Source organism: Cetorhinus maximus, chromosome 16 (assembly GCF_964194155.1).
Source record: "Cetorhinus maximus chromosome 16, sCetMax3.hap1.1, whole genome shotgun sequence".
In the NCBI taxonomy this organism is placed as follows: Eukaryota; Metazoa; Chordata; class Chondrichthyes; order Lamniformes; family Cetorhinidae; genus Cetorhinus; species Cetorhinus maximus.
In genome coordinates, this window is record NC_135894.1 from 18,284,029 (window position 1) to 18,301,614 (window position 17,586).

Genomic DNA, 17,586 nt, shown 5'->3' on the forward strand with positions numbered 1-17,586 from the left:
ATTAAAACTACTTGCAGTATGGCTTTGTAATCTCTACACTGTAGCATAGCAATACAAACTGGAAAGCAAATGTACAGTTATGTTAATTTTTGCTAATTTCTCAACCAGGGTTATATTCCTTTTGAGCTTTTGCCTTTAGTTCATTAAAGTTTTTAAAAATGAGTTCAGAACATTTATATTTGGGTCCTGAAATTATTATATACTTTTTAAATATAGATTTGTGGTGCAGATTTTGCATTGAGAGCAAATAATAGTTTTAAATGGCATGAAAGTTTTCTTTCTAAAGATGAATACAGATACACTACACTTTTAGGTATTCCCATACATCTGATACATGTGATGTTGGAAAATCAATGTTCATATTTTCAGAAAATCTCTGATTTTGTAAAAGGTGCAAAAACATCAGTTTTCCAGCAAAATACTTTTTTGCTGCTATTAACTTGATAATGAAAGAGTTAATTTTGTGTAGTTTAAAGCAGTTGTTTTCTCACAGCACCAAAAAAGACAATGAAGTAGCATTTGTACCATAGAAGATCAGTTACTTTGTAAGGTCGCCTCTGTATTGATAGCCATAGCAAATCCAATTCTGATTTTTATCTTGCAGAATGTAAGGTATTATCTGCAACTGCTCTGACCTGTGGTCATGCTGTTTTTGTTTTGTATGTTCTTCCTACACTAGTATCATTGTGTGTTACAACCTGCTTTGCTGTTTTTAATTTAGTACCTCATGTACCAACTTCAAAACTCGATTTTATTGAGAGAAAGTGTTAAGTAGGTAAATTACAAACAAACATTGGAACATTTCATCCAAATGCAGATTTTAATGTGCACTTCAAAATTGTACAGAACAGTACAATAGCAATCAATAAAGTTTTGAATTTTTTCTGATTAATTGTATAGTATCTTGAATTATGATCTGCAATTGATTATAACTAAGCTAAAATAATTTCTACTCATTACATTTTAGGGTTCACTGATGAAACCCTGATTCATATTGGTTTGGAAAAGGTAAGAGCATAAGTTGAGACTGAGGTGGCCAACAGTTTAGTGACTTAAATATTTTGCATTCCTATTTTTTAAGAAACTATTATAGGGGAACTGTGTGCGTGTGTAATAAATATACATATAAAAATGTGGAAAATGTCATGTTTTGCAAGGTGTTCTTAAATGATTAACATTTTTTGGATAGAATTTTGTTTTAGAAATGCATGCATAATACATTACGGCTTATTAGATTTGTTGCTGCTTCATGTGTTGTGGCTAATTATTCATTTTTAACTGGCCTCGTTTGCTTTGCATTCATTGAAAGCACTAGGACCTTGGAGAAGCCTTTTCCTGCATTTCCATGATTTCGAGTTGGGCCTAATTCAAGCCTAGACTTTTACTGTTCTACAGTACGTTCCTTTAACTTCATGATCCTCTCAGAAACCTGGGAATACTTTGGGTATCTTTGGTGAATGAAGTAACATAGTGACATGCATATGGGGAAAGAAGGAAGAAACTGAGCGAAGAGATGAATGTAACAGATAATGAAGGGATTTCATATACATTTGCTTTTTAAAAAACATGGAAAGTTAATTCTTAACCCCTGAAGCATTGAAAGACCTAACTTTCAAATCATGTTTTGCAGTGTCTATACATTTTCAGTTTCTGATTAGTGTTAGAAACCAACACATTTTGTTTTGATAGAATGCTGTAGGACCTGCAGTCGTGATTATGGGTTGAACTACATGCTCTTCTAAAGTCAGTTTCATAGCTATTGTTAATACCAGGCATTCCATAAATAATATATAATAGTTAATTACAAAAAAGTCACTCTCAAAGGCCAGCAGTGTCCCTCAGCTGCAAAGGAGTACCCACACTGCAATTCTGGGACATTTCCACTTGTCATGTTCCATTTATATTAGCTTTTTGGCAAACTTGTACAATCACTCTTGATTTGCATTTTAATGCTTAAAATTCACACCACTTAGAATAAGATTGGTGCTGAAACATATTTAGGTTATGTTTGTCATCCACCTAGATTTTGAATACTGGTCCCCTAGGTGAAGCTGAAGGGAACATTTTACTGAGGACTACTTCAGCCTGTTTGTCATAAAGCATTTTATTCACTGCAGTGTAAAGCAGCATGACTGTTTGAATTCCACTCCTTAGTGGTAGCAAACAATCAAAATGAATGAAGCTAATGCATTCATGGTAAATGATTATTTTTCAGGCTGAGGATGGTCTGGAGTGATGTTCCCCAAGGGTGCTGTGAGCACTGCTTTTTTATATATGAATCACTTGGCAAATGGCAAATTTTGAAATTTTATTCTATTTCAACTATATCAAACTTGGAATAAGTAACATAAGATGATGGAAATTAATAGCAACAGGGCATACAATAGCAGAGTGGTCAGACAAGTGACAGATGGGCTTTAATATAGAGAAGTCTGAGGTGATGCATTTTGGCAGATGCGAAAGGGAGAGACAATATGGACTTAATGGCACAGTTCTAAGGAGGTGTGCAGGGACAGCGGGTGCATGTGCCTAGATCTTTGGTGGCAGGGCATATTGAGAGAACATTTAGCAAAGCCTAAGGGGTCTTGGGCTTCATAAATAGAGGAATCGAGTACAAAAACAAGGAAGTTATGCTGAACCTTTAAAGCTCTGGTTAGGCCACAACTAAAGCATTGTGTCTAGTTCAGGTTGCAACACGTTAGGAAAGACGTGAGTGTCCTTGAGAGGGTGCAGAGAAGATTTACAAGAATAGTTCCAGGAATGGGGGATTTTAGCTACAAGGTTAGGTTGGAGAAACTGATGGTGCCCTCCTTGGGGCAAAGAAGATTTAGGGGAAATTTGATAGAAGTGTACAAGATTGACCGGTTGAGATAAGACAGACAAGGCAAAATTCTTTCCATTAGCTGATGGTACAAAGACTAGGGGACACAGATATAAGGTTTTGGGCTGGAGATACAGGTGAGAATGTGAGGAACTTTTTACACAGCGAGTGGTAATGACCTGGGACCCGCTGCTTATGAAGGTGGTGGAAGCAGAGATTATCAACGATTCACTTTATTCACAAAATAAATTTGCTGGACTATGGGGATAAAGCAGGTGATTGGGACTGACTACTTGTTCTACAGGGAGTAGGCATGGTCTTGATGGGCTGAATGGCCTCCTCCTGTGCTGTAGGTGACTCTATATGATTCTTTTGTAAACAGATATTTCTTAGTTCACATGGGCATATTAATTGAGTCATTCCTGGCCTTCTAGGCATGCTGTTTTATAACTTTAATACCTGACCACGTGGCAGATGTGTTATCCCCGTACCTGCAGTATGACTTCATTTCTCATGCAGCACATCTAACAGCTGAGATGATGGATTCACTGGTGAATCACAGCTGACCTTGAAATGATTGAGAAGACGGCGAAACCAACTGGCTTGGAGGTTATGTTGTCACATACTTTTTTAAAATGCACTTGGCAGGAAAAGAAATTGAGATTGGTAGGCCCTGTGCAGTCTAATCAAAAGTCAACAAATTAGTGTTTCTCATTAATTCAAATTGACTGAATTTTATTTTAGTGTATTTAATGGGCAAAACATTCACACTATAGTTTTCAATCTTTCAACTTTGCTAATGTTTGTAAAGGGGAGATTTGTCTTGCCAGCTCAAAGCTTTTGCCTTGAAGTTTATAGTGCTATCCAGTTTCCCTACTATTACATAGTTCTCAAATGGAAAAAAAAAACTAGTAAAATTTTAAAAAGAACTTTTACATGTGGAACAGACTGACCAAGGAGACTGTCAAGATAGTGCAGAAAATATAAACGACAAATTGGATAGATGTTTGAGGGGTATTGACATTTACCGGTCAGGTGCACTGTAGTGTTTGTTTTGGTTCTTTACTTTACTTTCCTTACGTTGCCAATTTCTCCTTTTTCCTGAAGGCTCTGACTTGTATTGGGTTATGGTTCAGCAAACAATTTTCCAATTTGCATTATTTTGCCCAAATGGCCATTCTTCATGCGTGAGACCAGCCACCGAATGTCCAAAGGGTGTTGTTCAATTACAAGGCACCATGGCCAAGACTCTTTTTATTTTGCCCGAGGTTCACACTCTAACAGCACAGTCATCAGGAATGCAAACCTTGAGTTTTTCTTCCTTTTCTTCTTCTTAACCATGGTACAGTGAAGCCAATTGCAGTGCCACTGCTGCAGTGAAAAAAGGAGGGATGCAATATTACAAAACCAAAACTGGGCAGAACTTTCACATGCTTTTAATTTATCTTGCAGTCTTGAAATATCAAATATAAATCTTTTTATATTTGTGCTAATGTATATTAAATAACTTGCCTGCTGATTTGCCATTTGTTTCTTCTGCTTTTCACCCATACTGTTCAGTATCTTAAAGGTTTTTGGATTTTTAAATTTTAATTCACAAGTTACTGTTTCCCTTCTTGCTGATACTGTTGATATAACTGCATCCTATTGCAACTATCATCGTTAACAGTCAACTGATACTGGCTCTTGAGTCAGTCAGTAAATGCCATTCTTCTACACTGATTTCAGTTTTTTTATTTTGATTCAGTTTACACATTGGAGGGGAAAGGTATTGGGACTTTCTTTGCAACTGGGGGCTGCATCTTCTGGTTGGCGAGCAGGGGGCAGGGCCCGCTCGCCGACGCATAAAATGACGCGGGGTGATGTTGGGCGTGCATCCCGAAGTCACCCCTCATCATTTAGATACGTGCCCACCGAACTGTCAAAAGCCTATTAAGGCCATTAATCATCGAAATTACTTTTTTTAATGGACCTGCCCATCTAACCTTATGGTTGGGGGGCAGGCGAAGAGCCCAGGTGGCCTTCAGAAAAAACATGAAACCTCATTCATGGGCGGGATGAGGTTTCATGAGGGTATTAAAATTTGTATGAAATTTTTAAATGAAAGAAATTGACATGTCTCAGCTCGTGTGGCAGTGTCATATGAGGGGACATGTCAGGAATATTTTTTCTGCTTTATGTGGAAATTTGAATCTTGAGCCGATCTCCCTGAGGCAGCACTTTGCCTCAGGGAGATCTGTGCACTCTTTCGCACACATGCTCCACAGGGAACGCTCAGCGCTTCTAGGCGGACGTCACACTGGGCGGGCCTTAATTGGCCCGCCCATGTTAAATGGCGTCGCTCCCCCTACCATGGGCACCAATTGGGAACCTGCCCGCTCTCGCACAACACCCCCCCCCCCGCCCCCCCCCACCCCCCCTCCTGGACGGGGGGGAAAGTGCTTCTCTGGGAAATCTTTTGACAAACCTTTTTTTAAAAGTGAAAATGAAGATGCTTGTATTTATGTGTGGCAGGATTCAAACATTTGGTCAGTTATATTAGCTACTTGCGTAATGACCTACAGAATTTCAGAAACAGCACATGCAGGTACACAAATGAATGCCATGAGAGGAACTTTATGAGCAAATTTCTTCAGAACTGTTGTTTATATTCATACGAGGGTAGTGCAAGCTCCAAAGCTGAAGTTGTTTTACTGTGGTTTTCTGAAAGAAAAAACAAAATTGATGTGAAGGTAGAATAACTTTGTAGTAATATAGGCAAGTACAGAACTAGTGAGTTTAGAATACCATCTTGGCCACTCTTGCATTTTTTAAAAAATAACTCAATGAGACTGGCTGCAGAAGCGTAGACTAACATGTTTAAGAACCCCATGAGCTAGTTGTTGGCAAGACCCTTTGGAAACATGCTTTTTGGTATCATAGTTCATTTTTGCCACATTTTTTGCATTGAGGTTTTTTAAAAACCAAATCCCTGGTACTTAGATTCTTCCCTGTTCTCAGTTAGTTCCTGTGTGGAAGCCATTCACAAGTTGTATGTCCTGGAAAGAACAATTGTTGATTATGCTAATGATTCATAGGGCTACTGTGCATGTTTTAGTCTTTTTCTGCCTTAATCGTGGTCAGTTCAAAAGGTTTCAGTTTAGCAGACTACCATTAGTCTAAGCTTCAGGAAGGAAGAAGGCAAATTGCATAATTTTATGGCCTGTTGCTGCTTTAAGCTTAATTTTACTTTGTCTTGAAATATTTTGAAACTGCACTGTTTACAGCATCAGTGACAATACGTGCTCTGCACTGACTGACTCAAGAGTAGCGAAAACAGGAATTTATTTGGATCTTATACCATAAGATTATTTTATTTGAAAAATAGATGAGATTTTGCCATACAACCTTCCCTCTATAACATTATTATTGGCAGTGGAGAAACAGCATTGCTGTTGTAAATAGTGCTTCACCAAACTAAAGTACTGTTGCATCAAGATCAGTGTTTTTAGACTGAGTGACCTAAAGGTTACTTTATTAAAATTTAGTACTGTTGATAAATAGCCAAATCTCTGCAGAATAACAGATACAGCCACATTAAACATAATTTAATAGTTTAAGTTATTCAGTTGTACTGCTTAGTCATTTGTTGAAATTGATCAATACCAGACCTTTCACTTGATAGCTGATTTAATGAGATGTAAAATGCACTGTTTATTCATTTCACTGTTCATCTGTAAGAAGCTACTGGGGATAAATTTAGTGCTGACCCATGAAAAATAGCACCAAAATAATTTTCTATTGAGGGACTGGCATCTGTCAAAATGTGGATTTATATGTGTATTTAAAATTGCTGTTATTCTTGAACTTCGGTCCATGCTATTTTCCTCTTGAGAGAGTTGTAAGGGTACAGCATATGTCACCCTTTTTAGGATGGGTTGGTTGAACAGTTGAGATATGAATTATTTTTCAGAATGGTTAGTGGTTCTACAGTTATCCAAAGGACAACGCACCTTTAGCACAATTTAGAGGGCTCCAGTATCTCTCTCCTGGGTCTTCATTCTTGATTTATGATGGGTATTTCTGTTGCAGTGTAAATTTCTAACTAAATCACACACGCTTGAAGATTAAGTTTGCACATGATATGGTACTCGATAGCAAGCAAACATTTACTATTCAAGCTGTTCAAGTACATTTATCAATAATTTATGAAGTGTATTTAAAAAAACTTCATCTTCAAATGGGATTGCTATTATAATATTGTGTGCAAGTATTAGGTTTGGAAAGTTGTTATTAACATAGCTGCTTTGAAATATATGGAGCCTTTTCGAAGCGCTTATTTCAGAGGCTCGATTACCATAGATCAGTGTATCAGTCAACCTTTGAAGCCTCAAAATTCTTCTAAAAATGGGGATCAACTTATACACGGAGTATAAAATATGAATTGTGGGTGTAGGTAGTCATCATTTTGAAATATGGAAAAAAAACACAAAACAGTAATTCATATTAACGTTGCAAGGTTTATTGAATGAATTAATTGTACAAAGATACCCTTTAACCATAATCAAATTATTTTTGAAAGGTCAAATCCATTGTCTTCACCATCCAATGCAAAGAGTTCACCAAATTAATTCAGTTACTTATGGCATCATCTAAGGAAGCCACCCTTGATCAGATATGGCGCTTTTGTTTTCGAATCATCCCTCCACAATAGTAATCTTCCTTTCCGTCCATTGAACTGGATGTTCTGCATTTTTTTTTCTTTGAATGATCTGATGACACTCATTGCACTAATAGCATCCCACGATTTGATAATGGAACCACACAAAATGTCAAATGGGGCAGTACGCATATTTCACCCTTTGATAGAGAAAAACGTTCAACCATCCATCTAATCGCTTCAGCGCAAACATGATCCTTGAATGGCTTGTGAGGTATGCATCCTAAGGTTGAACTCCAAATGTTAAACACTTGGTATAACTGCAATGTGGGTGTTATTTCTTCGCAAGTGCCTCTTGACCTCATTGACTACGTGGGATCTGAACATGTCTCACACTAATAAGCTACGTTCTTTACGTAGGTTATCGAGACGTCTATTCCACATATTATTGATCCATAACTTCACTCCATCCTCATCCATCCAACTGTTGTCACAGACATGCACAAAAAACTCCTGCGGGGAACTTGATGTTTGGCTTAGATTTATATTTGAAAATTACCATAGGCTTTAATTTTCTTCCATCGACCATGCAGACAGGTCTCATGTCTGTCGTTTTCTCTATAGCTGCTTTTGATCCTTTCTACTGTGCAGTTTAGCTGCTGAGCATATCCATGTTGCCGATGTGCCTTAATGAGTACTCGTGATTTTGCCGCTGTCTGATAATGAACTGCTGGAAACTGGGAATTTTGGCATCAAGGTCTTTGGATAGTCTGAGTAATTTTGATCTTCTGCTGCACCACTAGTAGACTGTTTCATTCCGCAAAGTGGCTGCACCAACTAGGTGTTGGTTTGAAGTCTTTGCTGGACTCTGGGTTTGATATGGCCCACTTAAGTGCGTATATACACATTGCATTTCTGGTGACAATGTAACCATTCCGACAATTTTCATGGGTCCATTCTGAAACATGCTGCTCGAGATCAGACCGGTGACTGGTCCCTGTTCTGATGGTATATTTGGTCTTGGGCATCTTCAGGGCAGATTCCTCCTCCTTCCATTCTCGCACCAGTTTATGACCAACACTGAATTTCCTTGCTGCAGCACCTGTTATTTGACAGGTTAGCAAATGTTATGACGTCTAGCTTGAAAGCAGCTTTGTACTTCAGTTCGTCAATTGCCATGCCATTCATGGTCGGCTCTGTGCGGACATGTCTTAACTTCCACATATTTTTGCAATGGAGCCCATATCGCTTGCTTGATTCCATGTGCCAACTTGCAATATAAGGTAAGGAAAACATGCATTTCTAGGGTGAAAAATTGAGTCTGACTACTAATGCAAGTACAGCATTTCATAGCTGAAATATGACGAGTCACTTATATGCCAAGTTAATGCAAAAGTATGATTTTTGGCGCTGAAGAAATGGGGTCATCTTAAGCTGGGTTGACTTGTACGTTTTTGTTTTCAGATTATTCAATTTTAGGATCAGAGTGGTTGCTACTGTGGAAATAGAATATTTTTGTAGAATAAATGTTTTTTATTTGGAATGCCAATAATTAATTTCTTTTGGAAAAGTCCGACTTAAGCATACAAAGTCTGTACCTGATAGAGGTTTGTATTGAATATTGTTTTAGGTATGGAAGTTAAATTTGTACATATACTGATTTTAAGCAGTTAAAATACAGATTTTACAGGTAGAACGAATTTAACAAAATTGGCAATTCACACAGTTTATAAAATGGGCAAATCACAGAGTATTAAAGGCCATCAATCCAAAAAAATTTGCTCATTTTTTCATTGCACTACCTTTGTTGATCTGCCCTGTACCACTCATTAATAGGTGCATTAATCATACTGCAAGCTATTGGTAAAGTAGTACTGGAAGAATGTTACCAAGTTACTTACTATTAAAAGTTGATTAATTCAGTTATTGTCCAATTAAACAAAGAAACTTAATCCAGAAATTGTGAAACTAGATTATAGGTTTGCTGAGTCCCACCATGTGACTCACTGAAATTTGTAAGATTATAATTAACTAATTCACTGCTGTACCTGCTAATTGCCATTCTTTCCATTGCAGTTCCTGGTCTGTAGAAATATGCCAAATTTGCCTTTTATACAGAGTTCTCTGGAAAACTCAAGCTGATGGAATATACATATATGCTCTATAAATTTGAGGTTTTATTTTAAAAGAAAAAAATTAAACCTATCTGCAAGAGACAAAGTGAGCACTTAAAAGCAAGATTAATTATCAATATAGTACAATCACATAATTGAAGGACTTTTTTTAATGGGGGAAGAATAGGAGCAGCTTGTCCTGTATTTTAAAATCTTCACAAATAAATCCAAAAACATTTGATTTCTATGTGCAGATGTACCTTGTTTGTATGTTGAAACTACATATCTAGTCTTAGTTCAGTGTTGATTAGCCCTAATGGAAATTTGACATCATTTAAATTAAACAAAAATTCCCATTTTTGTGTCACTTGCATTGTTAAATACGAATTATTAGATGATAAAGTTTTAGCATAGTAAGTGACCAAGTTAAGTGAAGGTTGTATGTACTCAGTTGAAAGGATTAACAGTTAGTGTTGATAGAAAATAGTTAAATGTAGGTTTCCAATTGTTGTCATAACATCTTGATTATTGGATCGTCTGTTGTTTTAATTCTAGCTTTTGATACACCTAAATAAAGAATGTTTGCAGCATAAGAATCAAATCTTTATAATTTGGTGATATTGTACAGAGCAGCTGTGCAGTGTAGTTTTTAAGTAAGTGAAATAGCCATTTCATTTTTTTTTGCCAAGGGAACTTCTACAAATCATAGACAATTAGTACATTTTTTGCAAACTTGCATTATCTTTCTATAGAACAGTTTTTAAAAATTCTATCCTACCTTTTAATTTTTTTTGCATTTAATGAGATTTGTCAGTGTCTTAAATGTGTTGTGAGCACTACATTTTAAAAGTATTTAAACTAATATTTGGATTGTCAGATGTTATATGTATAGGACATCAAGTTGGAACTATCCCCTATAGGCATGAAAGGAAGGGAAATTAATCTTGCGTAATACAAGGTTTTGAATATCAGGTTTCATTAAAATGAATAAAATGTTTAAATTACTGGTAGATTAAATTATGTATTTTTATTTTTTTAGTTTTCAATTGTATGATGTAAGTGTGGTGGCTATTGGAAAGCTTTTTTTTCAGATACCTAATCAGTGTAAATTGGTACTTGTTGCTTGTTAGCCCTTATTTCCATTTTGCTAGGTTTGGAGGGATCATTAAATTCTAATGAATATTTAAAAAAATTGCATGTTGACCCTGATGTTTTTCCATTTGATTTTGTTTAATCTTGACATCTGCAATTATTAGGGAATAGAGTATACCAAAGTATTATTTAAGATTTACAGTGTTTCTCTTTTTTTTAGGGGGGGGTCTTTTCAATGCTGATGCCTTAATATTGTAAAAAAAGAAAATTTAAAGCATGGAAAAGTATTATTTGAAAATTGTTTCCCGGGTAATAAAGTTTGACAGTGTATCAAGTTAAAAATGGGCATTTCAATTTTAGCACACTTTGTACGCAGAAAGGAAAAAGATTTATTTTCTTATCTGTTACAAAATCAGTCTCTGAACAAGTTAGTTATAAGTAACTTGCATGTTAAGTAGTTATGGTTTAACTTGAATTGCTTTAAATAGTTGAGGTTACACTTCAGCTGCAGTTTTCAAGTTCTCCAAAATTGGTGTGAAAATATTCATCAGCGGGTTCAATGGAAGAAATTTAAACAATTCAAATTTTTCTCCAGAAATGTTTAGTTGCATTGAGAATTGGTTTTTAGTTTTACTTTTTATGACGTGCTTCCACTTTTAATGCTCATGTTAGTTTTGTTTCATCAGTTCTTCTAGCATTCTAAAATTACACTGTGTAGGTTTATCTTCACGAAACACCATGATAGTTTGATCTAAAATAAAAAGAAAACTGCCTGCGTTCTGCTTTTGTGGTTGAAAGAAACCCACTCCTGAAAATGGTAGCTGTTTTTATCTGTTTGTTGTTGGTGTCTTTTGCTTCAGCAGGCTGGGAAATTAAGTAAGAGTATTTTATTTATGATAAATATGTGATAGTTGGGACATGGATTCTTATAAGGAAAGTTAATGGGGTCTAACAGAAACTAGAATTGCCCTTTTTTTTGAGGATCTTAACAGTCTGGAATAAATTTAATTTTTCTAGTCTCAATCACTCAAGTTATTTCAGATAAGCTCATTATACATTAATTTTCCAATATGAACACAAATATTAATAAAGTAAATTTAAATTTCAATGAAATCCAAATTGATAAGTTCAAAATTATGCAATTTACCTAATTTTAAACAACTGGCATTATTCAAGAAGTGTAGTTATTGATTTTGTAAATTTCTGTACAGATTGCAGTTTGGTGTTAAAAAACAATCTTGATAAATTTAAAACTTTGCATGTATGTAAATCAAATTTAAGTTTCTTGTTAAATGGTTTGTTTAGACCTCCCTTTGCAGTGAATCAGATGTAGATGGATTAAATATAATCATCTATTTCAGCTTCTTTTGGGATTGGCAGTTTTATGATGGGGATTTTTTAAATTAAATGTCCTGTGCATGCCACACAGCAGCATTTTAAGTCCCAAGTTGTAAAAGAAGAAAATGGTTATTGCTTAATCATTTTGAATCAGCTATATTTTGATGCTAGCACAGTGCATGATGACTCTCTTCCTGGTGTATAAAACCTGTAACTCACCTCCAGTCGAGACATCTATTCTATTATCATCAGCGAAGGTGTTCCTCTCTAGTTCCTGGTGGGGGGGGTTTCACTTATTCAGGAATGCATTTGTGGCAAAATATTTTGGGGCAAAAATTACTATTTTAGTGTTTTTTATTTTATGATATTTGAAAATAAAATCATTAAGAATTTATATTTTTAAGAAATTTTCATTTAAAGCCAATCTGTAACCAATAACTAAATATCATTGGATAGGTAGAATTTCAAAACCTCCATTCACCAGTTTTTGTTATTTATCTAGGCACAATATGATTTTAAAATTTTAGACTGTTTTCTTACTCATCCCCTCAAAAATTGTACTTTGATGCTCTTTAACTTGTGTATAAAGCATGAAAATTGAATATAGTATTCTTCTCCTTTTCTTCCACCACAACACCGCCCCCCCCCCCCCCCCCCCACCATTCTCTTTGCAAATTTGTAATAAGAAACATACGCCTTTTTGGCATGCTGCCATATAAGAATCTCCTTAAAACTTTTGTTTTGCAACGACTTTTGATACGAGGTAGTGTTTATTTCTACAGTCTTGACATAATTTGTAGGAAGGCAGTAAGTGCTGTAGAAAGAATCAGGTGTGGGTGAAAATAATATGAAATACAAGATATCTGTCAGTAGGCAGCTGGCATGGCCTGGTCAGATAGGCTTGGCAGTCGATCTGTTTGTGCTTTATTAAAGCAAGATGTTCCAGAAAGAAAGGTGAAAACGGCCACGCTACTTTTCTAATTATGTTAGTTTGTGAGTATAAATAAGGATTCAGTCAGGCCGTTTTTATGCCTGAGTCTCCAGCATTTTATTTCGTGCAGTGTTATAACTGATTAAACAATCTTTATTCAAATGAGAAACTTTGGTTTCCTTTTCCCTTTTGCCAAAGTTTATTTTTCAATGCTCATTTTTCATTTACCTTATGACAGTATGTTTGTGTAAATTCAAAAGGACTACTTGAAATATAGTAATCAATGCATAAAAGGCAAAAGAACATTAATATTATGGACATTTGATGGAATCAGAAGATTTTCAGTTCATTTTCTTTTGTTTATATTTAAGTGGGCAAAACCTATTTGTGCTTTCAAAATTTTTGGCCTCTTTTCTGAATTAAAATTAGGAATGAAGCTGCTAATTAAGACAACTAAATGTAGTTCTCAAAAAGGTATAAAATCCTTTGCGTTCAGATTTGAAAGTGAGCAACATTCTGTATAAGTGCTAAAGTCACTTCACTTGACATTTAGTTTATTTTTTTTCGTGGGTGAATACTAATATTGCATATAAATGTCCTAACTTCTAAGGTATATTTATTACAAAGCCTTGCTGCACAGTTACTTCAGTTTTCATCTTTATAATTTTAGGATCTGATCCAGTGTGCAATAGATTAATATATTTCTAACCATAGTATTCAAACCTGGGTCAAAGAACTTCAGCTGTTGCAGAAAGATATTTCTGTCCTGGTTGCATTGCATTGACTTCAGTGTCATTTCATTTGTTTGGAAGTTTTTCTGGACATTTTAACAATACTTGTTAAAATAGCTTGTGCTATTAGTAATGATGTAAGTTCTGAGTTAAACCCATGGAATGCATAGTATTTAAACTCCATTTATTGTAAACTACAAATACAATGGCAATCAGGATTGTGCAGAGTTGATGCAAATTGCAGTCAATAACTTCTATGGTGGCAAAAAATTGTACTGACTAAATGTACAAATGAATACAAGTGGCAAAGTATTCACAATGAAAAAAAAGTCATTAAGAGCCAGAGTCACTTACATCACAAAAGGAGGCCATTCAGCCCCTCAAGACCGTGCCAGCTCTCTGTAGAACAAATCAGTTAGCTCCCACCCTCACCGACCCTGCTCTATCCCCGTTGTCTTGCAAATTTATTTCCTTCAAGTGAAGTAATTGATCTCTGTTTTCCACCACCCTCATAAGCAGCATGTTCCAGGTCATTACCACTCGCTGTGTGAAAGTTCTTCACGTTCTCACCTGTATCCCCTGCCCAAAACCTTGCATCTGTGTCCCCTATGCACTGACGTCTTTTTCATAAAGGAATCAATTCTAAGTTGATATAAGACTATGACAACAGTATCAGATTAGGGTGAAACTGAAACATGAGTTCAAAATTCAGCTACCCACTTACAGTGACTAAGCATAAGTAAATTTGCTATTGAGGTTTAGTTTTATTTATTAATGTTAAAACTAAAATTCATGAGTTGAGCAGTTGCATGTCAAGCTGTATGTCAGTTAATACTTAGAAAAGCTTATTTGGTTTATACCTTTTGAGATTTTTCCTACTGTGGCACAGGAAGCTAATATCTAATATAATTAAGCACCATAGAAATTCATAGTCATGATTTACAGAATTTTGCATGATACAAGGAATGGGTCCACATGAATTTCTGAGAAGATTATAAAATCCCATCACTGAACCACAGACTCAAGTGAGCGTTGATCTTTTGTATGATTTGAAAGAACACCTGGAACGTGCTGTCAATGGTGAGGTGCTTTGTTTATTTTATGGGCACGTGGCTCGTGGAAGAACATTAAGTACCTATTTAAGTTACTATATCGCATGTGGGTGCAGAAATTTAGTAGGCTGCACAAGTATGATTTTTTTTAGATGTTCTTTTCCACATATGAAATATTGATCTTGCTAAAATTGTCAACCACACACCACACCCTTGATCAATGCTTAACTTCAATTTCTAGGAGCACAACAGGAGTGACTGGTAGGGAATTTCATGGAGAGATAAAAACATTATGGTAAGCTCTCCTTGTTCTAATATAGGATAAACTAAAATTTAACAGGTATAAATGTTGCTGAATTGTTGCACAATCCCAAGTATTAGAAATTGAGATACTTGGAGCTTTATCTTGGTTGCTAACATTTTGTTAGAGCAATATAAAGAAATTAATGAGGAGTGATGCCCACTAGCCCCATTTTTGATGTCATCAGTACTGCTATTTTGCACATTTCTGTTACAGGATTTAGAATGTTGCTTCATTTTTATTGGGCACTCATGATGATACAATCTCCAACATTGAGATTTTGATACCGCTAAGATTTTGTTTTTTGTGGGCTTTGCTTCCTCAATTTTGTTCTTAGTATTGATTTTTAATTGCTTTTGAAGCCCTGTGTATTTCTCCACTTGGTGGGCGTGCGGGGGGGAGAGAAAATAATTTCTAATGTTGGCTGAACTTAAACAGGATAATGTTTGTGTTCAGGTGCCTGTGTCTCAGCAAAGCACTTACTTCTCCATCTGTTCTCCAAAAAATATTATTTATTCCTTAAAGCAAAACTCCTGAAGATGTACATATATTGCATTGAAAAATTGTTTTCCCACAGTAGCTGCTTATCCAGTGCTCATGGGGGATGAGACGCTTCAAAGTAATTTAAGCCTTGCTTCATGCCTGCTATCAAATTCTTTGTTAAAGGCTGCTTTTGAATTTAAAATCCACAAACCTTACTTTTTTTTTTGGTTTTTAAATTTTAAAGCAACTGTAGCTAGTTCTACTCCCATGAGAAGGGTTTCAAAATGCCCGATCTGGTATTGAGGATTTTTTGGCATGGTTTAGTATTTTGTTGTTGACATCTTTTAGTCCTCTTGAGTGAGCTCACTCTTTTTTTCTCTCTCTCTTTCTCTTTCTCCCCCCACCCCCCACCGCTCCCCCTGCCCTTCACTGACTGTTTTGTCACCTCAAATATCCATTTTCTCCTTCCTCTGAGCACAGTGCTGCAAAGCACTAGTAAACTTGGGGGGAAATAATAAAAGATATGCATTGGATAAAAATATCTAGCTACAATACAAGGAGTTGTATTCAGGAGAAGAACCGAAGGAAAGGGTGTATTTTGTCATTTGGTAACCCATGCATCTAACATTTTTTTAAAACAACCTCCTGACTTTCAAATGACTCTCATGTGATTTGTACACTACACAGGTTGGTCTTGCTGTGTTTGTGAGGCTGAACTTCTAAGATTACGTTTGGGGAACTCAAAAGAAAATGTTTTACTCAACTACTGTTGAAGAACATTTTTAAAGCCAATAAAATGCAATAATAAGGGACAGTGATTAAGTATGTGGATATATATAATTCCCTTTATCTCATTACTGTGTATCAGTGGAAAATGCTTCCCTTAAGTCAACATGCTACTCAAATGTGTTTTAAAATTCTTTTGCAATAAGTTCTGGTTAGGTGCTGACTTCCAGCTGAAGAACGAATTGGATTAATCGTATTAGCATGCCATGTTCAGTAGCGTTGAAATGTTCAATCAGGTGAGTTTGTCTCAAGGTTATTGTTCAGTTTATCTGCTTTACAGCATAGACTGGCAATTATCAGCTGAGTTGCTAGATGGAACCTTTGTAAGACCAAGATATCAGCTTTAACTTGAATCTCACCTCTTGCCTGCCAGTTATATGTAGAGGAGTAACTGTGGCTGTAAGAAAATCTGTGACCAATTCAAATTCTGATTTCCTGGGCTACTGAAGTTGAGTAGGAAAGGGAAAGCTGAAAAGAAAACATTTAGAACACCAAATTCAGAGGCAAGAAAGTGGATAATTTTATTGACTTTTAAAACCAGCTTTATCTGGATTTTCTGCTGGTGACTACTGCCCAGGATTTCCTATAAACTCACCGATGCGTGAAGAACCGAAACACTTTTTTTTAATTTGGTTTTGTTTTTTAATAGAATATTTCTGGCTGACCTGGCTTCAGATCTAGAAGCAGTAGTATAAATGGCCCATAAAAATTGCGTTCACCCTTTGTGAAGAAAGCTTTATTTTTAATAAGTTAGGGAGCATGTGACTCTTGTTACTAAAGACTTGTCAGGGAATACTTTTTGTGCTATTAGCACAAGCTGATGTGAACTTGTACAACTATTGTTAGTAAATTAACAAAAGTATCACAAGGAAATTGCCTCATCCTTTCAAGAGATTTTAATTCAGTTTTATGTAAAGTCATGTTTCCCATGTATCCTCCCATCATGACATTGACAGAAATTAAGTTGATGTAGTGCTGATCTGCCCAAGGGCAGTTCCTCTGATCTTTTCTCCACTCCTCATGGTCCTGTACTCTCCTCTTCAGCCACTCATAAGAACTCCCATTTTCAACTTCAATGAGCAATATGACTAGAAAAGAAAATACGCGAAGTGGTTTCCCATTGCTTTCTTGTGTACTAAAAGGAAAGACAAGTCCTCTTCCTGAAGGATCCTCCACCTGTAAGCCATTGTCCCTCAAAGTTCTGGCAGTTCCATCACCACCACCAAAAAGTTGCTGTTTCTGCCATTGACCATGGCTCGTAACCCTAAGTATGGGATCTTGATCTGGGCCTGGGGCAG

At 36.0% G+C, this 17,586-nt stretch overlaps 1 long non-coding RNA gene across 1 annotated transcript in view; it reads left to right on the forward strand.

The window, feature by feature from the left end:
- The first annotated feature begins 965 nt into the window (after positions 1–965).
- LOC144691393 (uncharacterized) overlaps positions 966–17,586 on the forward strand; it is a 64,608-nt gene continuing 47,987 nt past the window's right edge. Inside the window, exon 1 of the long non-coding RNA XR_013579127.1 lies at positions 966–1,008. This is a non-coding gene — a long non-coding RNA (uncharacterized LOC144691393). The remainder of the gene's footprint in view (positions 1,009–17,586) is intronic.